Below are 10860 nucleotides of genomic sequence, written 5' to 3'. Positions count from 1 at the left end.
CGCCCGTCCAGCACTCTAACATCCATGGGAATGGAGAGGGACTGAGTGGAGACGTTCAGCTCGGAAGCCAGTGTGGCGTCCAAGAAGCTCTCATCAGCCCCAGAGTCAATGAGGACCCAGAGAGATTTGGACTGGTTTCCCCACAGCAGAATGGCACGAAAAGGGGTGCGAGTAATGGAAGCTGAAAAGTTTTTCCATATGGCCCACCAGAGTACTCGCTCCTACCGGTAAGCCTGGTCTTTTACCAGGCAAGAGGACACAAAATTACCAAAAGTCCCGCAATACAGACAACTCCTCGTGTTGATCCTGTGTTGCCGTTCCGCTGGCAACAGCCCAGTTCTGCCTAGTTGCATAGGCTCGAGAAACAGTGCCTTGTCCGTCTTTGGCGACTCACGAGAAAGGTCGGGAAACCTCGGCTGCTCTCGGCAACGGGACCGTCGGGGACTTCCAGGATGACTCGGAGGCGAGGTGGAATGCCTGGACGTGCGAGCGAAATTGAATTTCCTCTCCATACGTCGTTCCCGCAATCGCCCATTGATGCGGATGGTCAAAGCGATGAGGGAATCAAGATCCGTGGGTAACTCCCGAGCAGCAAGCTCGTCCTTAACCTCCTCCGAGACGCCGTGCAGTAACATGTCGAACAGTGCTTCCTGGTTCCACGCACTCTCCGCTGCCAACATGCGGAAATCCACTGCATAGTCGGCCACCCTGCGGGTGTCCTGCTGGAGCTGGATTAGTTTCCGGGCAGCTTCTCTCCAGGAGAATGGGGCATCAGAAATCTTCCTCACCTCTCCCACGAACCCCTCCAGACTCACACATATGGCCGGTTGTTGTTCCCATACGACGGTAGCCCAGGTGAGCCCTCCCAGACATCAGCATGATGAGGTAGGCTATCTTGGAGCGATCCGAGTGGAAGGAGGGGGGCTGAAGCTCAAAAATGAGGGCACACTGAGCTAAAAACACCCGACAGGTGCTCGGCTTTCCATTAAAACGTTCCAGGGGAGGTAAACGGGGCTCCCGGGAAGGTGGAGTGGCCAGTGGGGCGGCGCTGCTAACCGCTGAGTTACTGAGGGGCGGTGGGGTTACCACCGTGGCAGGTTGCCCCCCAGATAACCCGTGGAATTGCTCCAGCAGCATGTCCAACACCATGTCATGGTGCTCAGCTAACGTTTGGACCTCATGCTGCAGTTGACCATATTAGCAGACAGTAATCAAGATGGACAAGACCAGAGCCGGAACAACTCAGAGTCAGGACAGGCAAGGGCCAAAACCAGGAGGTCGAGAAAAGACAGACTGGGAAAAGCAGGAGCAGAGACAAAAAACGCTGGTTGACTTGACAATCAGACACACAGAGAATACAGGTATAAATGCACAGGGGATAATGGGAAAGATCGGCGACACCTGGAGGGGGGTGGAGACAATCACAAAGACAGGTGAAATAGATCAGGATGTGACACTTGCTCTTTAGTAGATGCTGTTTGCAAGTCTTGAATACTTCTTTGCATTGTTTTATTTGAATTAGTACATTTGTTATATTTCCTCCTTCCACCAGATGATATAGTCAAGGCAAAAACCAGTCTTTAGTTCTTATGTTTTTAAGTTTCTAACCAAACAGGCTGGTCTTTCATTATTTTTGGATGTTTTTACACAGTCGCTAAATCTATTCATTCCACGTTGGTATGCTAAACAAATAATTGGCATCTAGCTAGCTAGCTAGCAGAGTTTCAATGACGACAAGAGACAAAACCTTCAATAAATAATGATTTAATAAATAATTTATAAATAGGCAACAAAAACATCAACAAATAATGATTTGATAAATAATGTTTAAATAGGCAAAAACCAGCTGATTGTCAAGTCTATAAAGTTATGGAGAATAGCTAGGCTAACGTTACTTGGCTTTGCTAATTAGCTAGCCAACTGACGTTAAAGCTAACCCACAATCACATCAAGCAGCTGACATGAAAGAAAACTACAGTATGTGCATTTTCATTTGTTTTACCTTTGTTTTTATATATTGCCCTTTCTTTTAATATATCTATTATAATGATCCTAATAAATGAATTTGCCGCGCTCAGAGAAGCTGTCAGTCTTGTCACTTTCATACGCAAGGCACAGTGGAGATCAAAAAATGTATTTCAACATGTTGCACAGGTCAGATAGGCACACAGCGAGGGTACAAATCCAAGAGCTAGGCAAGATGCATGGGGAAATAATGTATAGATATTTTTTTCCGAAGAAGATTAAGTTTATGAATGCCTGGCTGGGCTATGGGACAGTGGATGCGCATTAACACTTGAAATGAAATTATGGCATTTGGTGGGAATTATCGTGAATAACTCCCTGCTATCAACCAATCATCATCCACGATTCAAACAACTGGTTTCTAATCATATATAATAGTTTTATGTAAATATTCTGTTCTATTTTTCAATAACTTAATGAGGGCAGATCAAGTTTTGATATCATTAATTGGATTCCTGCCTGTAAATTGATGAAAATCAGTGTTGTCAACAAGCTAGCTAATGCTAATTAGCCGGTGTGTGTTTTCATTTGAATTACACCTACTGACTTTGAGTTGTTTTTCACCAAAGTGACCCAAGAGGAGGCTATGCAAGCGGCGATGGCAGTGGGCAAGTTTTTTGATTGCTCTGGAGGATACTTCTGAAGTAAGGAGTGGGCTGTACTCTGTGGGGAGATAAAACTTAATCACAGAGTCCCAGTACAGAGAATCTGCAGAGGACGGAGAAGCCCTAATGACATCGAGCTGCCTTCCTAACTGCCTGATCTGACCACCACCGCCGCTGACCATCTGGCTATGTACTTCCAGATCCTTTCATGACCACAGCCGCCCATCTGCTGGCGGCTTCAAGAAGCACTCAAATTACTTGTTGTTTATTTTGCTTAACAGTTTAAGAAAATAAAAGTTGAATGAATTATTACTGGGCTAGCCTAACACTGATCTCATGATGCACATCGCCTAAGATCGAACATAAAAAACATGAACTTGTTAGTGTTTGTATGGCCTTTATCTACTGTATATCAAGCCTACATCTACAGGTTATCATCACGTTTTCTACCTGTGGCTGAGCAGTGTGTGTATGTATGTATGTATGTATGTATGTATGTATGTATGTATGTATGTGTGTGTGTGTGTGTGTGTGTGTGTGTGTGTGTGTGTGTGTGTGTGTGTGTGTGTGTGTGTGTGTGTGTGTGTGTGTGTGTGTGTGTGTGTGTGTGTGTGTGTGTGCATTTGTTTGTGTGTTTATGTGTGCGTGTGCCACTGCCAACCAATCAAACCCTGCCCGCTCTCACTCTCCTTCGGCATGACCTCACCACACACACATCTTACACTGCTGCTTCCAGGCTCAGAAATAGCCCTTTGTTATCCTGCTGGGCAGCAGACTGTAAGCAGGGCTTGTCTCGCACTTATAGGTCAGCTGGGGTTGCTTGGCCTAGGCTGGGGTGGGCAGGGCCAAGCTGGAATCCTGTGTATGTTAGAATTAGCTGAATTACGGACAGCTCCAATCCCATTAGCAAATAGACCCTGATGCTAATCAACTCCCCCTAGAGCCCCTCACAGAGCCTGGGTCGCTGGGGGATCTGCTCCGCCCTGACCCCACCCTCAGGGAGAGGCAGCCTCGGTAGGCCTCCAGGGAGAGGGAGATTAGGTTTTTATATGGATCCACATTAGCTTTTGCAGAACCTGCAGCTATTCTACCAGGTTTATACAAGTAATACAATAACAAAAATAATAGAAACAAAAAAATGATGTGTATGTTAAAGTGTGTCTGTGTTCGTGTGTGTGTCCCCTCACAGTCCTCGCCGTTCCGTGAGATGTTGTTTAATACGTTTTTTAAAGGTAATTTTCCTGTTTGCTTGGGTAATTGGCGATGGAAGGGAGTTCCATGCGATCATGGCTCTGCATAATACTGTGCGTTGCCGTGAAATCGTTTTGGTGTCATGTCTTGTGGTGTATGTATGTATAGGTGTCTGAGCTGAATCTTATTTGATTATGCAGACTCCGGCCTCCGAGAACTGGAGTTGCACATCCCTGATGCAGACAATCTGGAATTTTCCTCACCGTAATATTTCTCATAACAACTAGAAGAGATGCAGTTAATTTATCATCAACCCACAACCAGGAAAGACTGGTATGCATGTTGTTGATGTTAGTTCTGTGTGCAGAGAAAGGTAAGGCGTACTGCTCTGTTTTGAGTCAGCTGCAGCTTTGCTAGATCTTTCTTTGCTGCATTTGACCATATTACCAGACAGTAATCAAGATGGACAAGACCAGAGCCTGAACAACTATTACAGTTGATTTTTGTCTCAAAAAACACGGAACATATTTTGACATACCGCTCCCCATCTTCACAACAACTTTGTCAATATGACTTGATAATTGACCATCCAATGTTATACCTAGGAGTTTAGTTTCCTCAACTTGCTCAATGGTCACACCCTTTATGTACAACTCCAGTTGAGGTTTAGGTCTTAGAGAGTGTTTTGAACTAAACACAATGCTTTTATTTTCAGATGTATTTAAGACCAGTTTATTACCAATCACCCATTCTGATACTGATTGTAACTTCTTATTTAGATTTTCAGTGAGCTCACTGGCTTTGAATACTGAAATGTAGTGTGGAATCATACGCAGGCATACAGTGGTGTATAGTACTCGTGGACTACAGGAAACAGCAGAGGTAGCATCCCCCCCCCCCCCATCCACATCGACAGGACAGTAGTGGAGAAGGTGGAAGGTTTTAAGTTACTCGGCGCACACATCACGGACAAACTGAAATGGTTCACCCACACAGACAGCGTGGTGAAGAAGGCGCAACAGCGCCTCAAATTTGTCTTGTCATCTAAAACACTCACAAACATTTACAGATGCACAATCGAGAGCATCAGGCTGTATCACCGCCTGGTACGGCAATTGCACCGCCCTCAACCGCAAGGCTCTCCAGAGGGTAGTGCGGTCTGGCCAACACGTCACCGGGGAAAACTTCCTGCCCTCTAGGACACCTACAGCACCCGATGTCACAGGAAGGCCAAAAAGATCTTTGACAGCAACCACCCAAGCCACTGCCTGTTCACCCCGCTACCATTCAGAAGGCGAGGTCAGTACAGGTGCATCAAAGCTGGGACTGAGAAACTGAAATACAGCTTCTATCTCAAGATCATCAGACTGTTAAACAGCCATCACTAACATGGAGAGGCTGCTGCCTACATAGATACTCGAATCATTGGCCACTTTAATAAATGGATCACTAGTCACTTTAAATAATGCCACTAATAATGTTTACATATCTTACATTACTCATCTCATATGTATATGCTGTATTTTATACCATCTGTTGCATCTTGCCTATGCTGCTCGGTTATCGCTCATCCATATATTTATATGTACATATTCTAATTCCATCCCTTTAGATTTGTGTGTATTAGGTAGTTGTTTTGGAATTGTTAGATATTACTGCACTGCCGGAACTAGAAGCACAAGCATTTTGCTACACTCGCATTAACATCTGCTAACCATGTGTATGTGACCAATAGAATTTGATTTGAACAGCGCCCACAACCTTCTCTGTCATCGCTATCAACTTCGGCCTGGCCTCCACCGACATGGTGAGTACCGGCCAGGTTTGAGTCCATTTCATTTAAATTCAGTCATTTCCGGACTGGATTTTCAATTAAAATGCATTTATGAGCAAAATAATTATAAATAAATGGATGGCCTGGTATCAACTTATCATAGAAAGATATTATGAGCACCAATAGAGCTGAGAAAGATATGTGTGTTGAGTACTTGAAGGACAGAGTTTTACTCCTTTCATATCAGGAGCTGCATTACTCAATGTCCGTGCTTCACTCCTGCACCGCCCCACTCTTCTGGTGAAAATGAGAAACCTCATGAATTCTACTGACTGTTTTCATCATGTGTCTGATTTGAGGTCCAGCAGGACATGAGGATGGTGTTGTGTAGTTGACTGTCCTGCTTCACTCCTGTCTCTGTCTGCTCTGGTCCAGGTGTGGTGCATTCTGAGGGACTCTGCTGTAGCAGGGGACAGACAGGGCCAGCACAGATACAGACACACCCAGCCAATGGATTCTCACTGCCTGCACCTACCCAGAGGTTAGACAGACTTCTCTGAAAGACAAATGTGGAGTGTGGATTTATCACAATGTGATCTTACAAATTCTAATATATTTTCTCTAATATATTTTCACTGTTGAAGATTCACTACATACACATTTAGCCATTTAAGACAATAAATAACACTGTCTCTCGCTCTCTCTCTCCTGTGTTCTACAGTTTTTTTGTGCTGAGCGGGGTGATAGCCATGGTGACATGTGCAGTGTTCCTCAAGCTGAGTTCTCTGTTGAAGCTAGCTGTACTGCTATTGGTGGTAGCTGTCTACTCTTACTTTATACAGGTGGCATTCCACATCCTATATGTCAACGAGCAAGAGCAGGACCTCCTCCTACATAAGCACGCATACACATCAATATAACAAACATACCAATATCACATAGAAAGTATAACAAATAGCACATAACATATAACAAATATCAGGTATCAGGTGGCAGGTAGCCTAGCGGTTAAGCGCGTTGGGCCAGTAACCGAAAGGTCGCTGGTTTGAATCCCGGAGCTGGCAAGGTGGAAAAATCTGCCATTCTGCCTTTGCTCAAGGCAGTTAACCCTGCTGATGATGTGGGCGTTGGTTGGGTTAAATGTGGAAGACACGTTTCGGTTGAATGCATTCAGTTGTGCAACTGACTAGGTATCCCCCTTCACTCTAAATCAATATTGTGTGTGATTTGGCGATGAGTTGTCCATTACCATTTGAACACTTGGTTGATTTTTATCACTCAAATTCTGTTTCTGTCTCTTCCTTTGTGTGTCACACACACACACAGGTCTCCCTACCTCAGGAGGAAGGGCATCTCCATCCTCCTCATGACCATGTTTGTTGTTGCTGTGTTCTACAACAGAAGACAAGTAAGAAGACAGTAACACACAACAGTCCTTACCTTTTATTTCAGTAGAGCTCCCGAGGCATCTTATTGTGTTAATTAAGCAGTTATGTAGCTACAGCTGATGTGTCTAACTAATTCAAATTTATTGAGTCACCATCATCCCTCAGTAAAGTAAAGTCTATTTGTGATTGGCTGTTCCTTGTCATCCAGTGGGAGGCGACGGCGAGGCTGGACTTCCTATGGCGTCTGCAGGCTCAGCAGGAAGGGGAGGACATGAGGGAGCTGCGGGAGCACAACGGGTGTCTGCTGCACAACATCCTGCCATTGCATGTCACTAGACACTTCCTAGAGAGGTGCAGGAACAACGAAGTATAGAAAACACCTTGACACCGTATAGGCTACTGAATATCCTGATTCCAAACCAATCCCTTGCACATGTCCATTAGCCTGGTCCCAGATCTGTTTGTTTTGCCTTGTCAACTCCTATAGTCATTTTTTGGCAAGACAGCACAAACACATCTGGGACCAGGGTACCTATCCTCAGGTCTCTGTTGACTTCACATCACAGATCAGATAGGTTAAAGGAAATGCCAACAAAACAATCCAGTTCACAATCAACTTCTCAATGTGTGTACTATTTCCGTTCTTCAGGAGCTATACTCCCAGTCCTATGTGGGGGTGATGTTTGCCTCGGTTGCAGGGTTCACCGACTACTATGAGAAGAAGGAGAACAAACACGAGGGGGTTGACTGCCCCCGACTGCTCAATGAGATCATCGCTGACTTTGACGAGGTGAGGGGAGACAAGAAGGGGGTACGGCACAGGCAGAGTTTTGCAATATTTTGGAACACCAGATTTTTTTCTGTCACTTTCCATCCCAACAAATTAAGGTGGAACTGACAGCATTTTAACAACTTTGCAGATATGAAAAAAATATAGCTGTTGGACAGGTTCTATTTTCATGACATTGAGAAGATCAAGACCATCGGCAGCTGTTACATGGCAGCATATGGCTTATCTCCAGACAGACAGGTAGTGGAACATCCTTTAGTCATCTGGGTACCGAACCAAACATACATTTTTGGACGTGTCATCATAACTCTTCAAAGAGTGGTTGCCTCAGGGAAAGTAGAGAAAGGACTTTCCAAAAAATCTCTTTCCCTTATTGCTATCCTCTTGTTCTTTCTGTCCTGTCTCCCTCCCTCCCTCCCTCCCTCCCTCCCTCCCTCCCTCCCTCATACACACACACACGCGCACATTCAAAGTCGCAGTCCCAGTATGAATGGGTGGCACCACCTGAGTAAGCTGGTCCTGTTTGCCCTGGCCATGTAGGAGGCCCTGAGAGAGAACAACAAAAAATCTCACAACACCTTCCAGCTCCGTGTGGGTAAGAGACAACAGAATATACACAGAGAGACTATGCTCAGACAGACCTACGCAGACATATAGGCCTAAACTACATGTTTTATGATGCTCAATAATGATCGATCCGATGGTTGTTCTCTCTGTTTGAGATGATACAGTAGTTCAGTCAAGATGGCACTCTCTCTCACACAATACCCAGCTAGCGCACAACATTCTGAGAACCATATGTTTCTTAGAGTTTGGTTAGAACGTGGTTGTCCTATGGTTATTTTTGCATACAACCTTCCCACAACTTCTTGGGAATGGTGCAGGATAGTTGATTAGCTTTGGAACATTCTCAGCACATTTTGAAGAAATTGACAACCAAATATTATTTTCTTGCTATTTCAATACTTTACCAGAACATTTCCTAAAAGTTCAAAAATGGTTACATTTAATCAAATATTTGGTAATGTTCTAAGAAGGTTCTTCAACTGGTTTGACATTGGGTATGTTCTCAAATAGTTCAGTGAATGTAAAGAAACAATGTAATTCTGTGGGAATTTCACTACTTCAGTATAACGCTTCCAACAGATTTCCTCGTGGTTCTATTTAAAATGTTGTTCTCAAATTGTTCCAAGAGCGTTAAAAGAAAACGTTCCATTAAAACCTCAACTTTAGCAATGTTCAGAAAATGTTCTAAGAATGTTATTTAAAAACATATACATTCCATCAACAAAACTTTCTCTATCCTCTCTGTTGTTAAGTGTGTTCAGGTGTGTTGTCCACGCCCTCTAATTGGCCACAACTGATCTTAATGAGTGCTTGTTTCCTTTGATATGGATTTTAAAATGAACAGCTTTGTATGCGTAAAAAAACATGGCATGCTAGTTCCATCCTGGTGGTGCAGTGGATTAATTCCATGAATAGAGAACAGATTCAAATCTCACTGATGCTGTGTCATAATAAAAAAAATTATGTGTTTGCATGATTAATGCCTAAGGAATTGATTTTCCATGTGTCCTATCTGTGCTTGTAGTTCAAGAAAGTGAACCCAAAATAAGCTGACAGTGTTATTAAAAGTCTTATTGAAACATTTAGTGAACATTTTAAGGAAGTTACAAAAAAATTCAGAGCGTTAATAAAACTTCAGAGAAATTTAAGGAACCAGAGTAAAATGTTCCTAGAACCTCCCTGCAACCTCAAAATAAAAGTTCCCGGAACAGGCAAAATTTCCACTTATGTTCTCAGAAAGTTATTTTTTTTCTTTCAGTTTTACCAGTCAGGAAACATTTGGCTTCATTCCCACAACCAATGTGAAACCAAAAACATATGTTCCCACAACTTCCAAGGAACCAAATGTGCTAGCTGGGTAAATAATGATTACGGTGTAATAAGCTTAACTTTTACTAAGTCAATACTCATCCAATCAAGCCTCTCCACATTTATTTCTAACCACCACTCAGGCATCGCTCATGGGCCTGTGGTTGCCAGGGTGATCAGCGCAACCAAGCCTCAGTATGACATCTGGGGACAAAGGTGAACCTGGCGAGCCGCATGGACAGCACAGGCGTGAGCGGCCGCATCCAGGTGCCTGAGGCCACACGAGGGATGCTGGCTGCCTGGGGCTTCGTCCTGGAGCTGAGGGGACAGATCTACATCAAGGGGGTGTAGCTCTGTCCCCACCCTATACCCCACATTGTGCACTACTATTGTCCAGAGCCATATGAGGCTATAGTATATAGTACTGTACACTTTAAGAGGAATTCAGAAAATTAGGGTATTGCTTTCTATTCCTTTTATTTGTGTTATTGTGAGTGAGCGGCAGGGGAAGGTCCGGACTTACTTCATCTACAGCAGTCACACCCAAAGGGCCAGTAACGGGACTGGGGGGACGGTCAGGGGGGCAATCGGAGGGCAGGAACACCCTGGCAGTGGTGGTGTTTGGCCTGGTACAGTCCAGGAAGAAGGCAGAGAGTCCAACAGAGTGTTGTTCAGCTTGGCCCCTAACAGCGGAAAGTGCTAGCAGAAGATTCTAGAGAGACCACCAAAAGGCACTTCCTGTTTAGGGGGTCATGACTTCCTATGTTGTGAATCGTCCAGCCCTGGCTCTAAACACCACTGTGGTGGATTAGCTGGTTGATCCTCAGAGAGAGAGAGAAGATATACTGTATGAGATACTGTATGTAGTGATTCTCGTGAGAGAAAACTGTACAGAACATGGGACCAAGTACCCCAAGGGATTAAAGTATTTTGTTGGGTCGGTTCAAAGGACACATTGGGTGTCATATTAAACATTCTTCAGAGGACTTTCTATTTGGCCCACAAGACTCCATCTTGTTTTGAACAGGAGGATCCACTGTCAATCTTAATTCTACTGAGTTTTAACAATCACTGTTAGGATGATAATTGCTTTTTTCAATTATCTTATGCAGTACATATTTGTATCATGTGTTTTCATGTTTATTTATTACCTGACTGAGGCCAACACAGTGCACTACTCTTATAGAAATCACATCCGTGCAAGACAATTTG

This window comes from Salvelinus alpinus, chromosome 8 (assembly GCF_045679555.1).
Source record: "Salvelinus alpinus chromosome 8, SLU_Salpinus.1, whole genome shotgun sequence".
In the NCBI taxonomy this organism is placed as follows: Eukaryota; Metazoa; Chordata; class Actinopteri; order Salmoniformes; family Salmonidae; genus Salvelinus; species Salvelinus alpinus.
The sequence above is the reverse complement of the archived record's forward strand: the minus strand, read 5'-3'. Positions refer to the sequence as shown.